Source organism: Chionomys nivalis, chromosome 2, assembly GCF_950005125.1.
Source record: "Chionomys nivalis chromosome 2, mChiNiv1.1, whole genome shotgun sequence".
NCBI classification, from domain to species: Eukaryota; Metazoa; Chordata; class Mammalia; order Rodentia; family Cricetidae; genus Chionomys; species Chionomys nivalis.
Window position 1 is genome coordinate 50,109,250 of NC_080087.1, and position 22,202 is coordinate 50,131,451.

The following is a 22,202-nucleotide window of genomic DNA, read 5'->3' on the forward strand; positions in this document are numbered from 1 at the left end:
CTTTTACCCAAGCATGATGACCCAAGTTCAGATCCTCAGCAGGGTTAGAGTTGGGAAGTTCTTGGGTGACCTCAGGATGGCCATCAAGAGCAGTGCCCTGTAGAGCAAATCTACAGAAAGAAGTCTCTAATGGGAACAACATCTCTGGCAGGTTTTGACAGATGGTAGCTTTGGAGGCTGGAAGTAGCTGCAGAGATTCAGTCCTTTATGCAACCAAAATGTAGTCTTGGAATCTGTGTCAGGAGCAATTCTCTCAGCCTGCAGCCACAGGTCAAATACTGGAGGATGGAGCCATGGGATCCTTGCTTCTCTCTCTCTCTCCTATTTCTTAGAGGCACAAGGCAACAAGGAAAGGTCATACCCTAAAGTCTTTAGGTCTCATCATCTGAAAAGAGCAGACCAAGCCTCCGGTCCAGCACCTGGGCTCTGATGTCTTCCTTTCTGCTTCCTTCTATAGATCTGAGGTGGTTCAGGTTCAGAAGCCCCAGAGGACTTGAGTGTCTAGGGGACAAGCTAGGCCCCTAGTAGGCTAAAAATGGGTGGAAAATGAGACCAATTAAAAAAGAGCTGTCAAAACTGGTGATGGGAGGATGATTCTAAATCACCCAAGAGCTGCCAGAAGTTCACAGTCAAGTCGCTTCTGCCTCTGCAGAAGCGGGGAAGCATATACTTTTTATCTTTTGTCAGTTCCTAGTTTCTACGGACGTTTTTGCAGGCTGTTCTCTGCTTCCCAGCCTTGGGCTTTGGCTGTTGATTTCTTTCCATTGGGGATTCTGTCCATTGGTTGTATTTCCTTTGCTTTCTTTACACAAAACAAATCATTGGCAAGTGATTTGTGAAGGCAGATAGAGTGTTATGGGCAACCTTACTGCAGCTGTGCCCCAAGCCAGTACCTGGTGTGGAAGGGAGTAGCATTTACCAGCGTCAGAGGTTATGGCTGGAGCGTTATGTCCCCGAGACAAAGTAAAGCTTCCTGTGGTTTACGTGCTATGTGACGCAAACTATGTGCCGCATGTGCTAGAGCCTCGCAGTTGCGATGTGTGGAAGACAGCTTGGAACCATCCAGGAATAGCTTATCTTTCTTAGAATAACACATTTTAGCTCGCGTCCTTTTATCTCACACCTGTGGTTATCAGGCTCGTGTTGGTACGTTGTTAGCTAGTAAGTCCGTGACAACACAAGATGTGTGGGAGGTCTTGGTATGCTGCCGAATCCAGCTCACACAACAGACCTACTAAGCCGGTTTCCTCCTCTTTTCTATTGAGCCCTGATATTTACATAAATGACAGAACTGACTTTTCACATGAATGACTGCCACACGGCACTGGCTCTATGATTCTGATTGTAGGCACTGCCTTTGGTCCTTCAGTCTGAGAAATCCCTCTGAGAAGGCAGAACTGGAGTTGACGGTGGTCATTTTTCAAATAAAAGTTCTAGAAAGAATATTATGGAAATGAGTAATCTATGTGAAAAAATAAACTTTCAAAATCGTAATCCAAATGAAAGTTGGTGCCGGGCAGTGGTGGCGCATGCCTTTAATCCCAGCACTCAGGAGGCAGAGGCAGGCGGATCTCTGGGAGTTCGAGGCCAGGCTAGTTCCAGGACAGGCTCCAAAGCTACAGAGAAACCCTGTCTCGAAAAACCAAAAAAAAAAAAAAAAAAAAAAAAAAAAAAAAAGAAAAGAAAAAAGAAAAAAAAAGAAAGTTGGTTCCACATTATTATTATTATTAATGGTTAATGAATCATGAACCTGAGGCTAGAACCCAGCTGTCTTCCAACTTCAGCACAGTGAATTTAACACTCCATTAAGCAGGTTACAAAGAACAGAAAAGAAATCCCTTCCCATGTGTATTGGCAGAATATAAGCAAGATCCAGCAGCTGTGCTGTGTGTTCATTTGTATATAGGAGCACATGTATGTGTAGGCATACGTGCATAGAGTCCAGAGGTCAACCCCAGATGTCATTTTTCAGGCCGAGATGGGGATCCCTCCTTAGCAGGGAGTGCCTCCATTTAGCTAGGTGCCCTGGCCAGTGAGCTGCCAGTCTCATCCTCTGTGGCATCTGGGATGTGTCCTCTCACTTCTGCCTTTTCACATGCTGTCATGCCTGGCTTTTTGTGTGGACACCGGGGATCCAACTCAGTTCCTTATGCTTGCATGGTCAGCACTTGGTCAGCTGAGTGTCTCCCCAAACCTCGAAGGCAGAAGTTTCATAAATAAAATAACTTTTCACTAAACAAATTATGTATGTCTGGGGAGGGGTATACTATAAAAATACTTGTCATTTTAATGTAAATTGAATACTGTAATTATTATACTAACTTATGTGGCCTTGTTTATTGTAGTACTGGTGGTAGCTTCCCAGTCCTTTGGAATAATGTCACTGTAGTGTAGTAATGATGATTCTGACTGCTTTGGGTATGACTTCACTTGACCTGGATCTGAATTCATCTCATTGTCTTATATGTGCACATAAAACTAAATATAAAATATTCCTAGGGGAAACCAAGCTTCCAGATTATTAAGATAGAACATTGATTGATATTTGCAAAATCATTTAATATGGGAAATAAAAAATAAAAATAAACAAACTAAAACAAAACAAAAAAGCAAACCAAACAAAAAAATATGGGGAATAAAATCTCTCATATTTAAAGTTGCTTGTTAGGCTTGATGTCCGAAGAAGAAAATAATTCTAAAAGCTGACGTGCTAGTAGAACAGTAGACCTTTTAATTTATTCTGGATCTGTTAATATAATCTACATATTTTATTTAAATAATGTAATGTACTCAAGTATAAAAAGCCTTGTTTAGTAGATTAATTTAAAAATCAGTTAATAGCAATACCCTGTTTGGAGTGGAGGTTTGTGTAAACTGTTATTGAGAATCAGGGATTATGCACTGTTATGCACTGAAGTACTGGAACGCATCTGATCTGTGCTCAATACTTGAGGGATACTGGGGGATACCAAGAGATACATGATACCCAGAGATACTAGAGGATACTGGGGAAAACTGGTTGTTGGTTTAAGTGAGTTCCAGTCTGAGCCGTGTAGTAGCACAGGGCCCTTCTGTTTTCTCTGGGTGTTATTCTTAGCTCTGTGACCCTAGGGTGCTGATCCCACCTACTCATCTGAATCAGAAAATCAAGAGGAAACTAGGCTTCTCTAGTAGGAAAAATAAATCCATGCAAGACCTTTGAGCGAGGTGTAATGACGTAAACTGTATCCCAGCATTTGCGAAGTTGAGATTTAAGGCCAGTCTAAGCTACATAGAAATCAAAGCTAGCTTGGGCTACAGAAGCAGATGTTGCCTCAAAACAAAGCAAAACAAAACAGAAAAAAATAACTTTTCCTAATCAAAATTAGACTCCAAGGAAGCCCTAACAAATAATTTATGAAAGTTATTCTTGGAGGTGGCTACAATGACGAAAGTCTCCCATGGAATGGTCTTGTTGCCTGTGCTCTGGTCTGGGGAATGTTGTCTGTGTGCTATTGACTACAGGAAGATTACAAAGGCAAAGCCCAAAATAACAATTCCAGTACAAACTATGGTGCATGTCTGGTAGTTCATGTTTAGGGGCCTAAGCCAGAACTTGATACTTGGCAAAACTAAATATTAGTTGGAAAATGAGGGGTGGGGATAAAAAGGAAGAAGGGGAGGAAGGAGGGAGAAGAAATGAAAACAAGCTTTCGTTTAAGGCCTTTGGGAAGAGAGTTTTTCTCTAACAGGGAGGGGCATGGGAGTGCTCCTCAGATGCCAGGCTCTCTCAGCTCCTTTCATGAGGATCTGTGCTGCATTCCTACCTGGTAGTGAAATTAAACAAGAACCATTTTAATGTACTAGATTAGAGGGGACTGGTGGGAAATGTTACTCCGAGAGTGAAAAAGAAAGGAAGGAAAGAAGTAAAAAAGAAAGACAAGGAAGGAGAAAGCAAACCAAAACAGAGCAAAGGATCCACAGGCAATTTCCCCACTGTGAAAGCGTGTTCCGTGTTTAGCAGAAATAAAGCAGCTTCAACAGATAGCAGCCTCTAAACTGCATCATCTTCCACAGGATAGACGCAAGACTGTCCTGTCTAAAATTAACAACATGTAGGATGTCAGCTTTCTGTCTCTGTCTTCTCTAAATGTTTTGGCATCTTCTCAGCCAACCTGTCACGTGTAAACTCTCCTCTTCCATCTTCTGTTCTCAGTGTAGTTGCGTTTCCACTGATGTACAACTTTTCTTAACAATGAAAATACTTGTTGCCATTTTCATAGACAAGCAGCTGCCTTCTGGATACCTCTTCTTTCCAAGGCCTGATTTTTGTCTCTTAATCAATTTTACGAGAGAGAGAGAGAGAGAGAGAGAGAGAGAGAGAGAGAGAGAGAGGAAGAAGAAGGAGGAAGAGGGGGGAGGAGGAGGAAGAAGAGGAAGAGGAGGAGGAGGAGGAGGAGGAGGAGGAGGAGGAGGAAGAAGAAGAAGAAGAAGAAGAAGAAGAAGAAGAAGAAGAAGAAGAAGAAGAAGAAGAAGAAGAAGAAGAAGAAGAAGAAGAAGAAAGAAGAAGCAGCTCTTTCCTAGGGTGATGATGTCACCCGCTTCTGGAGCATTTTGACACAGTTGCAAGGTCAGACTTTAGCTATGTGCACGCCCACTGATGCTTCCCTTATAATTAACAGCTTTCATTAAAAGATCTGGCCTTTGGCAGCATTATCTCATTAACCCTGTAAACTCTCTTCAGAGGAAGCAGGTAAATGTGGCTGAGTCAGTTTTAGAGAACTAGGACAAATTCAGAGGACATTTAATCATAGCTTATGCCGGAAGAACACAGCAGAGTCAGGAAAGGGAGCAGGGGTTGTCTTTGGCTTAGCTGACTTCTCAGACCGAGCACCATGCAGAGTGTTCTGCCCTGCTAAACTGCTGAACATCTGCATCCCTCAGCCTGCACAGAACCCACAGTAGCTGCCCTGGTTTCAGGGAGAGAAAGAAACGATGCATTCCAAGCGAATCTGCTAGACAGAGAAGTGTACATCCTGACAGGAAAGTGTTATCTCTGCATGAGTTAGGAGAAAGTTGGGTGAGAAACAGGTCTTCTGAACTCCCTGCTCTGTTCTGCCTTTCAGAAAGGAGGGCTGGGCAGCTTCAAGTCTTAAGAGCATTCTTTCTCTTATTTTCCTTACTTTGTACTTTCCAGAGAGAAGGTCATCCATTGCTAGGCATCAGCTGCTTCTCAAATTTTGCCATCTAGTGGCCTAAAGAAAAATCTCCTGGGTGAGGAGGATAACACATCTTACACTTTTTTGTTTAAGATAATAGGCTAACCCTAAGTTGAATTTTCTGCAACATTAAAATAGACCCAGTTTTAAAATGTGACTTCACCTGCAAGTGTAATTTCTTCAGTTTCATTCGAGTGTGCCTACAAATAATTAATCTAGATGCTTTCACAGCCATAGGTCCCAGCTGCATTCTTTGTCAAGTCAACACAGCTAGAGCAGCAGTTCTCGACCTGTAGGTCTTGTCCCCTTTAGGGGTCAAACGACCCTTTTACAGGGGATGCCTAAGAACACTGGAAAACACAGATATTTACACTACAATTCGTAACAGTAGCAAAATTACAGTTAAGAAGTAGCAGTGAAATTGGGCGGTGGTGGCGCACGCCTTTAATCCAAGCACTCGGAAGGCAGAGTCAGGCAGATCTCTGTGAATTCTAGGATAGCCTGGTCTATAAGAGATAGTTCCAGGACAGGCTCCAAAGCTACAGAAATACTCTGTCTCAAAACAAAACAAAACACCACCAACGAAAGACGTAACAGTGAAAATTCGGGGGGTCACCACAACCTAAGGAATTGTATTAAAAGGTCACAGCATTAGGAAAGTTGAGAACCACTGGTCTAGAGTTATCTTGGAAGAAGACCTACACTGAGAAAATGTCTCCAAGATATTGCTTGTATGTCTGTGGGGCATTTTCTTATTAATGATTGATGTGAAAGGCCTCAGGGTACAGTTGGCACTGTTATCCCTGGGCAGGTAGTCCTAGAATGAATAAAAAGGCACACTGAGCAAGCCAGTAAGGTGTGTCCCTCCATGGTGTCTGATCAGTTCCTGCCTTCTTCCATGAGGGACTGTGGTCTAGAAGTGTAACCCAGTATATTCTCTCCTCTCCAAGTAGCTTTTGGTTGTTTTATGACAACACTAGAGACTGAATTAGGACTCCATGGCCACCACAACACAACTGTAGATTTAATAAACCACACATCAAAAATCTTAAAAAAAAAAAAAAGACAAACCAAACTGTGTCAGTGCTGGGGATGGACCTTTCACCCCCTCGCCATTATTTCCCAAACAGCACAGGATAATGGATATTTATGCACTTACATTGTAGTAGATCTTATAAGTGGCCTGGGAATGATTTTAGGGAATCTAGGAGGATGTGCATAGGTGAACAAATTATTTGCTGTTTTGTAAAGTGACCCGAGTCTGCTTGTTCTCCATGAGAACCCTGGAACCATACTTTCTGCAGATACAATGGGACAGCTGTCATTTCCAGTGGGTATCAGTAGTACTGGAACATGGCACTGGAAAAACTTCAATCATAAATATTTTCTTCATGTTCAAAATAACGCTCATCCGTTGTTTATATATTCCTTACAAGACAATTCCTTAGAATTGTTATGGAAGAGCATGAATCATGAGCCAAATGAATTGAGGGTGTAACTGAGATACATATTATACTATCAGACATACATAAGAAAAGCTCCCTTAGAATTTAATTTGTTTGGTTCATTCTACTGCTATTTTAGTTTTTTGATTGTTGTTTGTTTGTTTTGTTTTGGCTTTTACAAATTGTTTCTTCGAAATATGGATTTGAAAGCTTTTCCAATTTTAATTACTCTAAGACTATAAATGAAAACACGTAAGTTGCAATAGAATGGGTAGAGCTGAACTCGGTGGTTACAAAGCGACATTAGGGAATGAATCTGTTGCTTATGGGTCACATATCTTCCAGTTTACTGTAAGAGAAAGTAAGAAATACAGCTGTACTTATCTGTGCTCTCGTGACTAGAAACACTTCCTTAGTGACACAATATATATTGGGTCAGCAAGCACATTTATTGTGAGACATTTTAATTGTTCCAAGAAGCTAATTAGAAATTAACTTGATTTTTGAAATAAAGGTGGTTATGCAGACCAGGCTTGACCAGGACTAGCATCGTATTTTAGAAAGTCCCTTGGTGCTGGAATGCAGTATCTCCCAGCCTCTGTGAGCCTTAAGTTTGATTCCTTGCACGGGAGCTCTGAGTGTTAACCTAACCATGTCCAGTAATGGAGGGATTAGAAGAGACGCCATATTCTGCTCAATCATAAGCCTGCTGTGTGATTTCCAAGTTACTCAGACTGTTGGAGCTTGTTTTCCTGCTTGTCAGTTGAGACCTCTCTCAGCTGTTACCCTGATAACCAGAGAGTTTTTCCTTAGCTGGACTCTGAATGCCTACTTCCGGCACATAGCTGATTGATGCCAACTTCCGGTACGTACCGGATTGATGCCGACTTTCAGTATAGCCAATATCAGGTACATATCTGACTGATGCCGATTTCCGGTACGTACCTGACAGATGCCGACTTCAAGTGCATGCCTGATTGATGCTGACTTCCGGTACATACCTGATCAATGCCAATTTCCGGTATGTATCTGACTTTGTTAAGTAAGGCTTCTGAAACCTCCCTTGCAGCATCCACATTGTTTGGTTACTGACTGTATTTCTCATTGCTTAGCCTTGAACAGGTTCTGCTCATCAAAATTAAGACAGTTTTTACTGTCGGATGAGGGTCAACATGATGGATTCTCTGGGATGCCATAGACAGAAATTATCATTTGCCAGGGTAATTAATATATCCTCATGCTGTCACATTAACAGATTTTCCTAATTAGAGAAAAATTACAGTGTAAATTGACTGGTTTAACTTAAAGCTTTGATCTCAGGCTTAAAATATTAAACCATGACATACTGTACTTGTTGAAAATGCCAGAAAGAAAAAAAAAAGATCTTTTATAGTGTAATTTGAAATTTTACCTTAATTAAGTAATATGAGCAGTGACCTTTTGGAGAGTGATATTAAAATCAATGAAATAATTGAAAAGAAATGATTATAGGAAGCAAGGTAAGGATGCAAAAGCAAGAGAGGAATCTACATAGTGAATGTGGTAAGCATATGTGCTAGAGTAGTGGTCTTCAAGCTTCCTAATGCTGCGACCCTTTAATACAGCTCCTCATGTTGTAGAGACCCCAACATAAAGTCATTTCATTGCTGCTTCATAATTGTAATCTTGCTACTGTTATGAATCATAACATAAATATCTGTGCTTTCCTATGGTCTTAGGCGATGCCTGTGAAAGGGACAGTCGATCTCAAGAAGTCGCAACCTGCAGGTAGAGAAACCACTGTGCTAGGGCAGAAAGATTTGGGGGAGACACACTCCAGAGAGGAATCTGCATAACAGAAGAATACTCTTTCCAAGTCAAATTGTTTTTATTTTTAAAAAGAAGTTTGTATAAGACTGCAGTTGGTCTACATATGAGAATTGTAATAAATTACACTAGTCATATTTAAAAAAATTCTTATGACCTGAGGGCATAACACTCTCATGGCCAAATCTACAAGGAGAACCTTTGAAGTTTCTTATTCTCATACTGCTTTAGAATGGGAATGGCACCATAGCTATCAACTGCCAAGCCAATCAAAATGTGAAGATTGGGGCTACAGGCCAGCAGTAGAGCATTGACTTGCATGCCTGAAGTGCTGGGTTTAATCTCTATTGCCAGCAATAAATAAAAAACAGACTACTCAGAAACTGTTATTTATTGCTTTAACAGGAGCATTGAAGTCAGATGTTATGAGGTATTTTTGGATAGAAGAGCCATGGATGTAAAGGCCTCAGAATTCTTTGTTGAAATGGTAGGAAAGGGGACTGAAAACCATCCAATGATTCCATCAAGATATGATATTATATATATATATATATACATACATACATACATACATACATACATACATACATATCATATAAAAGTTTAAGCTGTCTACAGGGATTAGCTACCAAGGGGTAAGAAAGAATATACAAAGAAAAAACACAGTTTGAAGGAAGAAAGCTTGAAGCTGAAATTGGGGTGAAGGAAGGAAGATTCGGACCACAGGCAGTAGAAAAGATGACTGGGTGTTCAAGAGAGACTGATGGTGGCTATTGTGCATGACTTTTCTGGGGAGACATGAATATGTCCTCTCTAGATACCATCCAAATGCAACTTTGGGAACCAAGGCGTTTATTGGGCTTCCATACAGGGGCATGGATAAGAGGTTTCTCAAAGGAGCAGGAGTGACTTGCGCAGCTGCATTATGGAAGAGCCTACCCCAGCATAGGTGATGCTTTACAAAGGCTGTTCCTGCATGGCATGCAGGTAGCTACACCACTGAAGGATGCAGCCTCCACATACAAGGTAGTTTCTGCTTAGATATATCCCTGGGAAGGGACCTCTTGAACTTGCTCAGTCAGAAGTTTCTTCTGCATTTCACCAGCCTTGTGAGCCTCCTTCCTCCTCCAGGAAGAAGTGTTTCAAATCCAGAGGAAACAGCTACTTAACAGGTAGGCAGGAACTCTGGGGCCAAACTGGCCTGTAGGACATCCTCCATCAGAAGTCAGTGGTCTGAGGCTGGCATTAGAAAGGGTAGATGTCCCACACACTTCCAGTTACCAGGGTGGGTGCAAACTAAGAAAGGACTAGCCAGAGAAGGTTCCCCTCCATCTGTGCCTATTGCATCTTCTACTTGTAATGGAGTCCTGTGTAGGTGTTCTAGATGGAGCCTCACAGAGCTGTGGAAAGTCGCTTTTGTGGTCAGAGGCAGTTGAAAATGCAGAAAGCATGGACCATCCTTATGATCAATATTTCTATAACCATTGCTATGGCACCTGCTACTTTTGTGGCCTTACGTTTGACCTCACCCCACCTTTTTGTTCACTCTGACTAGTTCATGCCTTTCTGGACAACTCAAGGTAGGTGGTGGGAGGAGCAAAGGAAGCCACATTTTTTTTCCTTTTCCAGAAACCTGCCACTAAAACAGGGAGGCCGAGGTGTACTAGTCGTAATCAGTAAACTTTTCTTTAGAAATCAGGAATTCTCATGAAACATTGTGAAATTTGTCAAACATAGCCACTGCCCCTGGTATCAATGACTTTCTCAATTCGAATAAACAACTGTAAGCACCCATGCTTCCTAACTGGGCCAATATCGCCTGATATGGCTGTGAGGAATGAAATCAGGTCAGTTTGGAGGGGGCCACAGCACAACAGAGGCTATGACAATTTTATTGAGAGCAATAAGACTGCTTATACTTTTATCAGAAACAGAATACAATGTCAATTGCCAGATTGATACAGTTGTAGTTGCTAGGATACAGTGATGTTTGCAAGCCACACAAGGCACACAAGATTAATGTCTAAGACCAATTGTCCTGTCAAGTATCCATGTTTCCTTGACTTGTAAGAGAACAGACAGAGAAACACAAAGCAGCCTGTAGTGGTTTGAAAGAAAATGACCCCCCAAAAGGAATGGCACTATTAGAGGGTGTGGCCTTGTTGGAGGAAGTATGTCACTGTAGGGGCACGCTTTGAGGCCTCATACATGCTCAAATCACGCCCAGTATCTCAGTCAACTTCCTGTTGCTTGTGAATCAAGATAAAAAAAACTCTCAGCAAATAGCACTGTGTCAGCCTGCATACTGCCTTGCTTCCCACCATGATGTTAAAGAACTAAACAAATGTTTGTTCTTTGATAAAAGTTGTTGTGGTCATGATGTCTCTTCACAGCAATAGATACCCTAACTAAAGCACAGGCTAAATGCTTCACTGCCTAAGGGAGTACATTAGTTTCTTGGTAACTGGAAGGCACATGGTGCCCAGGAGTCATGGACTCTAGCTTGAAAAACCTATGAAGTGTTCCTCTTAAGGGGGTTAGGCCAAGCCAACTCCATGATTCCGAACTGCGACCAATTATCTTTCTAAATCACTCTCGTGATTATGAATTCCAATGTCCATTTTACTATTGTTAGAGGTCCGACTACATGGTGGACTGGCCAAGAACCCCAGGATATCGCTGACTGAATCATTTGTAGTCTTCTCTCTATAAGACCAAAGATATGGCTTGCAAGAAACAGTGGCAGATAGTGCCCATAGCAAGTGCACTTTGAGCTTGGGTTCAGACTTAATGATTGTGTGAGTGCATCATAGACTTTTAAGTCAGAGTCACCTTTTGAAGTATCTGTCGGTTTCACGGTGGCCAAAGGAATGGAGTTTGTAGGGCAGAAGTTACAGCATGGAGACACGTAAGCAAAGACCCATCTTAGATAGGAAGGGGAACCCGTGATTCCCCTCCTCGAACACCTTTATTATGAAGAGAAAGCAACACGAATGTACATTTCAGTCTAAGGTTTTAACCAGTCTGAGAAATAGTGATTTTGCTTTTGATCTTCCACAAGTTCTCCGTTTTTTAGTTTCTTTCCTCTGTATTTCAATTCTCCATCTTACTACAGGAAAAAAAAAAGGCTTGCAAAGAACAGAAACAGTTGATACAGTGGTCAGGCTAAATGTCCCAGATCATCAGCAGGTTGATGTGGAGGATGCCCTGAGCCAGGGAGGCTAGGCTAGGCATCAACACGAAAGTCTGACCCAAGAAAATGGCTTCCCAAGTTATTACGGTACATGTAAGCTTTAAGTTGCCACATTATTGTATTGTCCAGTGAAATCTTCCATTTCTAGGCAGTTTCATTTCTCTATGAGTCAGCTTTTTAAAGGGAGGAAATTTTCCAGCATTGCTAGGGTTTCACCTGCTATACCACACATTATGGACTTCATTAACTGTTAATAATGTGAACTAAGAAAAAAGTGGAAAAGCCACACACACACCTATGCAGGGTATATTTTTTCCTGTTTTGTTGACTGCAGTTTACATTCATCTATAGTTGAAGATCACCACCCTCTCCTGTTCTACCCTAATTCCTACCTCTGATCTAAGCAATATTTGCTACATTGAAAGCCCAGTTCTCCAGACATACCTGGTCATTCACAGTGATGAACCACAGCAGCAAGATTTAAACTACAGCAGAATCCAGAGAGGAAGGGATCTGATTCTTATTAAATAATATACAGTGAATTCATCTTGATAATTTTATCAAAATGTTTATTTTTACCACTGCCATCTCTATGACTATGGAAAATTACAAAAGAGAGAGGGAGATTAATTCCTCTACTCTGAGGTCATCCACAATTACAAAATGTAAACATTAAATAGGTAATTATATAATTACTAATTATATTTCATGTTATTCTGGAAAACGTTTGACATGTATCCTAAAATTTATCATGGAGCCAAAATGCAGTAGGTAGACTCCTCCCAGTTGCTAGCATTGGGGCTTTTCAGGTCATAAGGTTTACTGAAAAATATTCTGGGATGTGAAATTCAGGCCCCAAGAACAGGATTGGAAAACTGCTTTATCAGTTTTGTCGGGTCTTTGTGACTTCCTGCATCATTCCCTTTCTGTCTCCGTGACTGTTAGCTTCTTGTTTCTTCTTGGAGGTGGCTGCTAATATTTTCTACCTTTCTTCTTTCCTTCTTTCCTTCCTTCCTTCTTTCCTTCCTTCTTTCCTTCCTTCCTTCCTTCCTTCCTTCCTTCCTTCCTTCCTTCCTTTCTTCTATGCTTTTGATGCTACACAGGATTTTCTGTCTTGTATCTTTTGCCCAATCTTTTTTTTTAAAACATGTGTGTGCACTATGGTGTGCATGTGTGTGATATAAGTGTCGAGACCCTTGTGGAGGTTTGAGGACCACTTTGAAGAGTTGGTCCTCTCCTTCCATTGTGAGTTCCAGGTTTTAAATTCGGGCCACCGAGCTTATGCAGCAAGAACCACTCTTTTCTCTGGTTATGTTTGCCCAGTCTGTCATCCAATGCGTATCGCATGTTTAGCGTTCTGAAAAGAATGTCTCTAATCTGCCCGTTCAATCACGGGACCCCTGGATAAAGTGTTATGCTGGGTCATTTCCAGACTCCTAGGGAAACAATAGACCGACTGCCAGACTCTCAAATGCCCACAGGAACCCGTTAAGAATGACCACAATGGCAGGAGCATGAGGCAGAGCATGGCATCATGGGAATCCCTCAGAAATAGTTCTTGGGTATTGAAAACATTCTGAGATTTGCCAAATGGAGCAAATCCATTGGTGTCACCTGCCTAGGAAATAGTAAAATAAAACTCATACCTCCTCAGAACCCCCTGCCCACTTTATTCATTTCAGGGGCTGCTGTTTACTTATCTTTATTTCAGAGGCTGGACTTTGCAGGGAGCCTTAGTGTAGCAGGTGGCATTGGCGCTTACCATGAGGTATTACAGTGGAGAGAACTGCCCTCATTATGTGTTTTGCAGATAATAATCAAGTAAGTAAATCTTAAAAAAAAAAAAAATTCTTCCCCTAGGAAACTATCCAAGCGAAACCACATTGTTTGTTGAAAGTAAGTATTTTAGACCATTAGTGGGAGTGGGGCAGACATTTCTCAGAACAGTAAAGTCAAGGCGATACCATGGGAGCAGAGAAGCAGACAGCCTCCTAAGTCGGGCTATGATGCTGGGGACAGGCTGGGTTCTCTCAGGAGTTTAGAAAGGAAGTAAACATACAAACTAGCCCTGGGCCTCTAGTTCTGTGGAGCTTTTCTTTGTTTCTCTCTCCTTTTTTTCCTAAATGTTTTCCAGTCCTGTCTGTGGGTATTCTGCTTTTTCCCCCCAAATGATGTTGCCTGAGATGACCTGATTTTTTTTTTATGTAACCAGGAAAACTGCCCAGATCAAAAGAATTTGACCCAGACTGCTGAAGTCACAAACATCATTATATCTGATGGCTATTTAAATTTTTTTTGCTGTTGTTTTTGTTTTTTAAATTATCTTCTTCTTAAAATAAAAGGCCATTGTGCCATATACTTCTGAGTTTTACTTACTATCCTTTAAAAAAAAAAACAAATTATATTTTGCTTCCTTCCCTTTCTAAACAATTAGATTTTTTTAAAATGACTTACCCTGAAAACTGCTGTGTTTCACAAGTCCTGCTTCCCTCTGTTACCCAGCAATTGCACTGTGCTCTATCACTGCCTGTGACATCTGGATAGTCTTTTTTTCTCAGGATAGAAATCTTTATTTCCATTTTACAGCTGCTCTCTACTCCATCCTAACTGCCTTCTCCTTGCATGCACTCCCTTGCTCTTGTGAAGCATGCACACACACACACACACACACACACACCTTTTCTTACAACACCAAACTAGACCACTCCATGGGTAGAAAGAAAAGCTTCATGTGGGAAGCAAACTGTCAGGGAATAGAGGACAACACCTTATAGGAAAAACTTTGTCAGTTATGGGGACCGGTAGCAGCAGGAGGAGAGGTGCAGGCTGCAAGAGCCTGAGAGCTAGCATGGGGGCTCTTTGGGTTAATCAGAAACTAGAGGCCCTTTGTCTATGGTTGTTGACCAGTAAGGGCAGATACAGAAAGTAATGCCTTCCTGACACACTGGACCCTGTCTCCTGAGATCCCTGAGGAATGCTGAGTTTAGGTTTCTGTTCACATGATAGCAGTCCTTCTTTCTGCCAGCCAGGGTCCTACCTGGGTTGGTCCCAATCTGTCATTTAAGACACTCTCAGCAGCACTGCCATTTGGGATGGTTTGGACCCAAGAGAACCTCTCTGTTTCCATGCTGTTTCTGCTCCTCTCTTTGTTAAAGTCTGTCGCTGATGGATAGAACTGATTTTTTGCTGATGATTTTCCCGAAACATGACCTTCTGCTGTCACGAGCACATCACTGTTGCTGCCTAGCCGTCAAGTTTCTCCAGGTGATAATGTGACCCCTGTCTTCTAGAGGGGACTCTGGCTCCCCCACATAACTAACTATGCAGGGCAGATATGAACATAGGATGCAGAACATTTCCACATAGCTCGGACCTAGCCATCTTGGGGACTCAGTGGTCTAGCCACAACAACCTGTTAATGAGGAGGATGGGAGGAGCCTGTACCACATATTTCATAGAGTTCACCCCAGATCTGAAATTATTAGGATGTCTTGCCATTATCTTATATAAGAAAAATTTTTGGATATTATATGCTGTTCCATGTGCTTCCCATGAAGCCTAAGATTGGAATAGAAAAATGAGACACTGGAATAATACCAACAATTCTGAGTATAAAACCCAGGCCATCCTTACCATGCTTGGAGCTGAGGACTCGGGGAGCGGGGGTGGGAGGGGCAGAAGTTCATTTGTTAAGACAGAGAGTTTATACAGATATGGAGAATGCAGGCTCACAGCAAACTGGATGGAAACTGCAGGCCAGGCCAGAGAAAGCACTTCTCAGCACAGTGTAGACAGATGCATCATATGTGCCCCACTCTAACCCTGGGCTGGGTTCCCCGCTTCCTCTAATTCTTCAACTGGAAAAACTGGACGCTAATTAAATTAAGTTTAAACTTAACATCTTCTTTGGCTGTTGCTATTTGGCAAAGCCTAACTCACAACCTAAATGAGCTGTTTGCCTTTCTTCTTCTTTTCTTCCTAACATATATTAAGTGGGAGCCCTTGGTAAATGGGAATTGAATTCCATAGAAGTCACAGCCCAACATAACACAGCATTCCAGAGAAGGTTGGCATCAGAGTTAGCTAAATGTCGGGCCGTTTTTCTACTTAACATTTTTGGGCAGAGAAGAAAGGGGGTAGAAATAAATTAAAAGGAAAGAAAAATTCTTTGCGGTCATAAGATTTTTAATATTTTAAAAATGGTAGTATTAATAACCAAACTGACTCACAAAATATTTTAAGAACTTTTACTATTTAGGCTAGAAATGTTGTAAATAGGTTATTAAAAAGAAGAAACTTAAAAAAAAATATGTAGCCACTTAAATTTTTCTCCCATTAAGTAGGGAAAAAAACCCTGTTATATAATCTAACACACACTTGATCTGCTCTGCTGTACACATCAGGGATGCATAGAAGAGACCTGTGGGGAACTGTTTCTTGTGGGAAATGTGTATGCAGCTGCTCTGGGCCACCGGTCTCAGAATTCAGATTTGGGAGGAACCTAGAAGCCATATGAGCAACTTCATTAAGGTTGTACTATGAAGAAAAGGTGCCTTCAGGGAAATTATCCTTAAACTGTCAGGATTGTGTTTGGGAACAATGTTTATCTTTGATCCCAGAGAAGTATTTGCTAAGGCCTGATGGTCAGTGAATTCTGACAGTCTCTAAAGAAAAACCCCTGCTTCCTTTCACCTTATTGAACAAATGTCTGTCCTCCCCTTCTGCTTGTGATCAGGTCTCATAGCAGTAAGTCAGGCTTCCTCCCGGCTTCTGTCTTTGACTCTATTACTAAATACTCAGAGGCAGAAGTTTTAAATGTTCCATGCCAGCGTCTGTAAACTAGGCTGCCTCATTCTGCATAGGGGCCTGTTAGTGTGATTCATTTATTCAGTGTGCCTATGGTATAAATTTACACGGACACATATTCATGTGTCTTTGTGCATGCGTGCACACCTGTGAGCATGTATGTGGAGGCCAGAGGATAACTTAAAAGTCATTAGCATTGTTTTTCCCAAAGGGTCTCTCATTGGCCTGAAACTCCCCCAGTAGGATAGACCAGCTGGCCAGCAAGCCCCAGTGACCTCTTTTGTCTCCACCTCCCCAACTCTGAGACTGTATGTGCACCACGATGTCTAGCATTTTTATGTGGGTTCTGGGGCTCAAACTCAGGTCCTCATGCCTCAGCAAACACTTTCTCAACTGGGCTATCTCTAGCTCCAGGTTTTTATTTGTTTGTTTATTTGTTGCTTATATAAATATAATGTTTAACTTCTCTCAAATTCATTAAAAAATATTTCAGGGAAGCCAAATCTTTACCTCTAAGTCCTTAGGTTTTTTGGTTGTTTGTTTTACATTGAGCCTGAGTTATAATTGAACTCATTACACAAAGTACCTGAACTTATGTAAAGAGAAATGTTACAATGCATGGGAGCCTTCATTAAGAAACGGGAACAAAAGGATGGAATACTTACATACTAATTAGACAAGAATAGTTTGTTGCCAAAGAGCAAGTGAATTAGGCAAGGAGGCTGGGAGGGGATAGCTACATTAACACAGTCTGTAGTTTTCTCAGTCGCCATCTTGTGTTTAGGGATCCCATCTCCTGCTTTTAAAAACACCATGGAGCAGTCAGGGTTCCTTGCCCTGTGGGCAGTCCAAGGTCCTCCCTCCCTCCATTGGAGAGGGAGGGGGGAGAGGAGTGGGGCGTGAGGAGGGGGAGGGAAAAGGGAGGCGGAAAATTTTAATTAAAAAAATTTAATAATAAAAAAATAAATTAAAAAAAAAACACCGTGGAAGGTCAAAGTGGCGTTCTGTCTCTGATATGCAGGTACCATTAATCCAACATGCCACCGTGACACATTCGGGGAATATAGCTTAGCCCCAAAATCTTTTAACCAAACCTACTCCTGTGGGTTGGAAACAGTAACAGCTTTGGAAGCATTGCAACAGTGTAGCTATTTATACTGAATTTATCAAGAAAAAACTATGGCGCAAATGTTTTGGGAAACAAAACCCTGCAGAGTTTTCTGCGCATAAAGAAGCAGAGACACCGGGAAGGCCAGCTGAATTCTGGGCCATCCCGACTTGTCTGGATTTCCAGTCATTTCAGAAGGAAAACTTGATCCAGACGTGCCCTGACCTCTCCAGGATATCCAGGCAGCGGTTCTTAGCTATAGCCGCTCTATAAACGCCCCCTGAGCATTACAGAATGTTCAGAGCTCGAAGCTAACTTTCTACCAGTTAAGAGATGGTCTCTCAATAGTACAAAGGCAATAGAACATTTAAAGGACCCCTTGTGTTTTTAATGAGTATTTGTGTTTAGAGCAACCGTGTCCGTGTCACTGTGGAGCAACTGCTGTAGGGTGAGGGGGACCTCTCGTTTCATACCCTTTCAACGCTTCAAATAAAATAATAAAATAAGATACACTGAAGTTAAAAAGAGAAAACATTCCAAAGATGTGACCCAGGCTGAAGAGCTGGGTTGAAATGAAGCCCATTCTTCCGTGATCCTGGAGGTGGGTGGAGCGCAGAGGAGAAGGAAGGACAAGAGCCACGCTCTTTATACATTTGCTCCAAGATGATGGAAACTGTTCAAGCTCGAATTCAGAAACACATTTTTTTTTAAAAAAACTGCTTTGCTTCCCATCCAGGGTCAGTGAACTTCTGAAAGTCAGCCAACTGTTTAAGGAATAAAACTTTTATTAAGCCCTGATTACTGTCCCTTATGTTTCCTCCTGCCATGGAGATTCCAATGAAGCCCTTGGGAGAAATAACCCTGTCCTGTTTAAGCCATCAGAGCTTGCGTTATTGCAGATGAACATTTCTTTATGTTAACATCTAGGGCTCAAAATGTTTTTAAAATACAACCTATCACCATGTTCCAAGACTTAGGTTATATACTCTACCAAGGATGAATACATTTTGAAGTTTTGTTCTTATAATCATTCGGTAGCTCGAGGTTCTCTTTTTTGAAACCAGGCTCTCTTTTTTGTCCTCATCTTTGAAATAATCCAGTGAATGTAATTAGGTAAATTAATTAATTTTCTCTACTTTAATCTGTTTTCGTTACAATTTACATAGCATTATAATTTGTAAATATTTTCTCTTGATATTGATATAGTTATAGGTTTAGGAAATTATGAAAAATGAGCTGGTGAGGCAGATAAAGGTAGCTATATAAAATTTAAAGTCTAGGGAGAATTCTAAACTTTTTATGAACTTCCTACCAAAGTAAATTTTATCAGTTGTCATTTTTAACTAACAAGAATAAGCAAACTGAGACTCTGATCTCATTGATATAGTGGAAGCAGACTTGAGCAATAACTGTCCCAAATGTCCAGACACTGAACGCAGAGGGTCCAGTGCTCCTGACAGAGGCCAAGACACTTGAAGAGAGACATTCATTCCCAGGAACATGTCAGAAAGTCACTCTGGGGACCCGTGTGCTATTGCCCATAATTTAAGGTGGCAGATTCAAGGTCTCCACATTATAATTGAGAACGCATGCTTTTGATGGTAGCTACATGAGAAAGCAGTGTGTGTGTTGTGTACCAGTCAGACAAATAAGGGTTCAAATTCATTTCTGATACCTTAACAATGGACTAACCATGTTAACCTTCTTGAACGTTGATGTGTTTTATAGAAAATGGAAATACTAATAGTCTTCCCTACAAGTATGCTTGAGGAATTTAGGTGAGACAAAAAAAAAAAAAAAGCAGAAAAAAAACAGCACTACAATATTAGCTAAGTTTTAAAAGTTAATTTAATGGAATACCAACAGGAACAGAGCCGTAGTTTGGTTCTGAATCCAAAGAAAGCAGTTCTTGAGAATGATACAAAGCAAGAGCATAAGGAGGGGACTCACCAGTTTTCCTAAAATTAAAGAAGGTGGCTCTTCACAACAACGGAGTAGAACTTGTCCAGCAACTCTTCCCTATCTGAAAGCATTAGCATATTTAAAGCATTATCAGATATTAAATATGAAAGGTCACCTTTGAGAATTCAGGCAGATACTGTGCTACTAGCAGGAATATACCAGGTGTAGAGTTTCTTTCTAGGACTTTTCCCCAAGGATTTTCAGGGACTCTTTCCTAAAGGGTCTGTTTCCAACAGCAACAAATACAAAGTAGAGTCATCTAAATGGGAATTCGTCCACTTGTTTCCTTATTATATTAACTACTTGCCTCATTTTGCTACCATTTCCTGTAAACCCTATTATCGTTGGGTTTCATTTTTTGTAAACAATATTTCCCAAGTAGTGCTATGTGCTTAACTCTTGTCTTGCATCCCAAGATACCAAGTGTCTGCTTGCTGTTTTTGAGGATGCTAATGTAGATAGGAGGCTTCAAGTTGCACAGGATTTGGCTCTCTTGTTTTCACCTAATAGTTTAGAACTTAATATTTATTGTCTACATGCATTATGTCATTAGGAGTTGTAAAGGTTTCTTTTTCTAGTTCTGAAAAGCAATCAAAAGATCAATAAGGGGGCACAAAATGGCATAAAATAATAGCTTTCATGTACTCGGATAACAGCCCCTTTGAAGATGTAATGGAAAGAGACACCATTGAGAATAGCAGCGAAAAACACCGTCGAATAGATGGAGGGAGAAACTTATGAGAGATAAGCTCTGAAGCATCAAGAGTATCCTTGCACAAATGGAACGACCCCCGGGCTCTTGGTCAGGCTGATAGAACAAAGATGTCTGAGTGAGTAAGTCTGTGGTAGAATCAAAACCATGAATTCTATATAGTCTCCTTCCCCAGAATGGCTCAAATTCCCAAAATGCGGTCATTGACCCAGTGACATCAGCACTGCCAGAGAACCTGCTTGCTTTGCCTCTCCCTAGACCTCTTGACTCGGACACCTGGAAAGGGAATCCAACCAGCTTTACTTCACTAAGCCTTCCAGATGATTTCGGCGTGAGCTAAGTTTGAGAACCGCCGCTCTAAGATTAAATTTAACTCGCACTGGAATCGCCTTCTGTGCTTCCAGTCCAGACTCGATCCTACAGATGTGGAGCCCGACTCTAACTTCTAACAAGCTCCCCCTGAAAGCTGATGCTGTGGATCTGAGCAATGCATGGCTTAGCAAGATGAGGGTTAGTCCATCTGTTCCAGCTCACTCAAAACCATTCTATCCTGTAACCTCCCCCGTGCTCATTTTCGGCCCGGGTGTTGATAACTAATAATTTAGTGTGTGAGTCCTCCCAATACTGTGTTTACTTCAGATGGAAATTAACCCGCAGCTCTATGTTCTTTTCAGACATAATTTAACCAAAAATAATTTGAAAATGCATTTCAAGCTTTGGTGGAGATATTTTGAGGAGGCACTAGTTCACGTTTTAAAATCATGACACGTAGGTTATGGTACTACGTCAAGAAAATGTCAAGAGAAAAGCAAGGGAGGATCTTTGTATAAATTATATTTTGTGTGATTTTTAAGTTCATACTATGTCAAATTCAGTCGCTTAGCACATTCAGTATTTGCTAGAGCTCATGGTTTTCCTGGCTCAGCAATCTGAACAGGACACAGTCCCATGTGGAGTAGCTCACATGTGTAGGAACGGCTTGTACTGGTTTGGTGAGGGTCTCACATCGCGGACCTTTCAAAGCTTTCTGATCATTTTTTATGCCATGCCTGCAGTGTGAGGACCAGACTTTCCCGAAGGTCTCTCCACTCACTGGCTTGCCAGCTGATCTCCAACAACAGAACCACTGGACCTGTTAGGTTCCTTCTCTCTTGCCCTCACCTACTTCACATTCCCCTGTCCTTCTGTTCCTTTCTTGACACTTGGCTAACTTGGGTTTCCTACATGGTGGCTGATTTTTAACAGATCACTGGACTTGGAGAAAGACCAATGAACAACCATAACACCTTGTACGGGCCCAGCTTTCATATTTATTTTTTTTTTTGTCCGAGGAGGGGCCTTGTTGTGAAGATCAGGGAGTTCCATCTTTTATCTGGAGTTATTAATTCTATTTCATTTACCATGTATGGTGGTTAATTTTGGATGACAACCTGATTAGATTAATATGAGGGTGTTTCTGGGTAAAGCTAGTATTTGAATTGGTGGACTGGATATTAAAGTCCTCCCTCACTCACTGGGAGTGGGCACCATCCAATCTACTAATGGCTTGGAGAATACAAAAGAGACAGGTGAGGGATATATTTGCATTTTCTCTCCAACTTTCCCTTAATTAGCTTGCTGTCTATCTCTCTTTCCTCCACGCTCTCTTCTGTCCTCCTCCTCATTACCCAGTCCTGTTCTTCTCTCACTGAAAAACTGGCACAGTCTTCTGCCTTCCAATATTAGAACTCCAGGTTCTCTGTCCTTTGGCCCAAAACTGAATTATAACATCAGCTCCTCTACTTCTCAGGCCCTTGAACTTGAACTGAACCCTATTACCTAATTCTCTAACTCGAAGATCAGAAGTTTAAGGTCAGCTTTGGAGATGGTGACGTGGGGAGTCCAGTGACAATCTAGACTACACGGCACAAACAAACAAACACAGTTGTTATTTCTTCCTACCTATTCATTTAAAGGTATCACATTGGCAACT

At 41.4% G+C, this 22,202-nt stretch overlaps 1 protein-coding gene across 1 annotated transcript in view; it reads left to right on the forward strand.

Annotated features, from left to right (window-relative positions):
- Trappc3l (trafficking protein particle complex subunit 3L) overlaps positions 1-22,202 on the forward strand; it is a 45,846-nt gene that overhangs the window by 7,840 nt on the left and 15,804 nt on the right. The gene's annotated exons all lie outside the window — the stretch shown is intronic.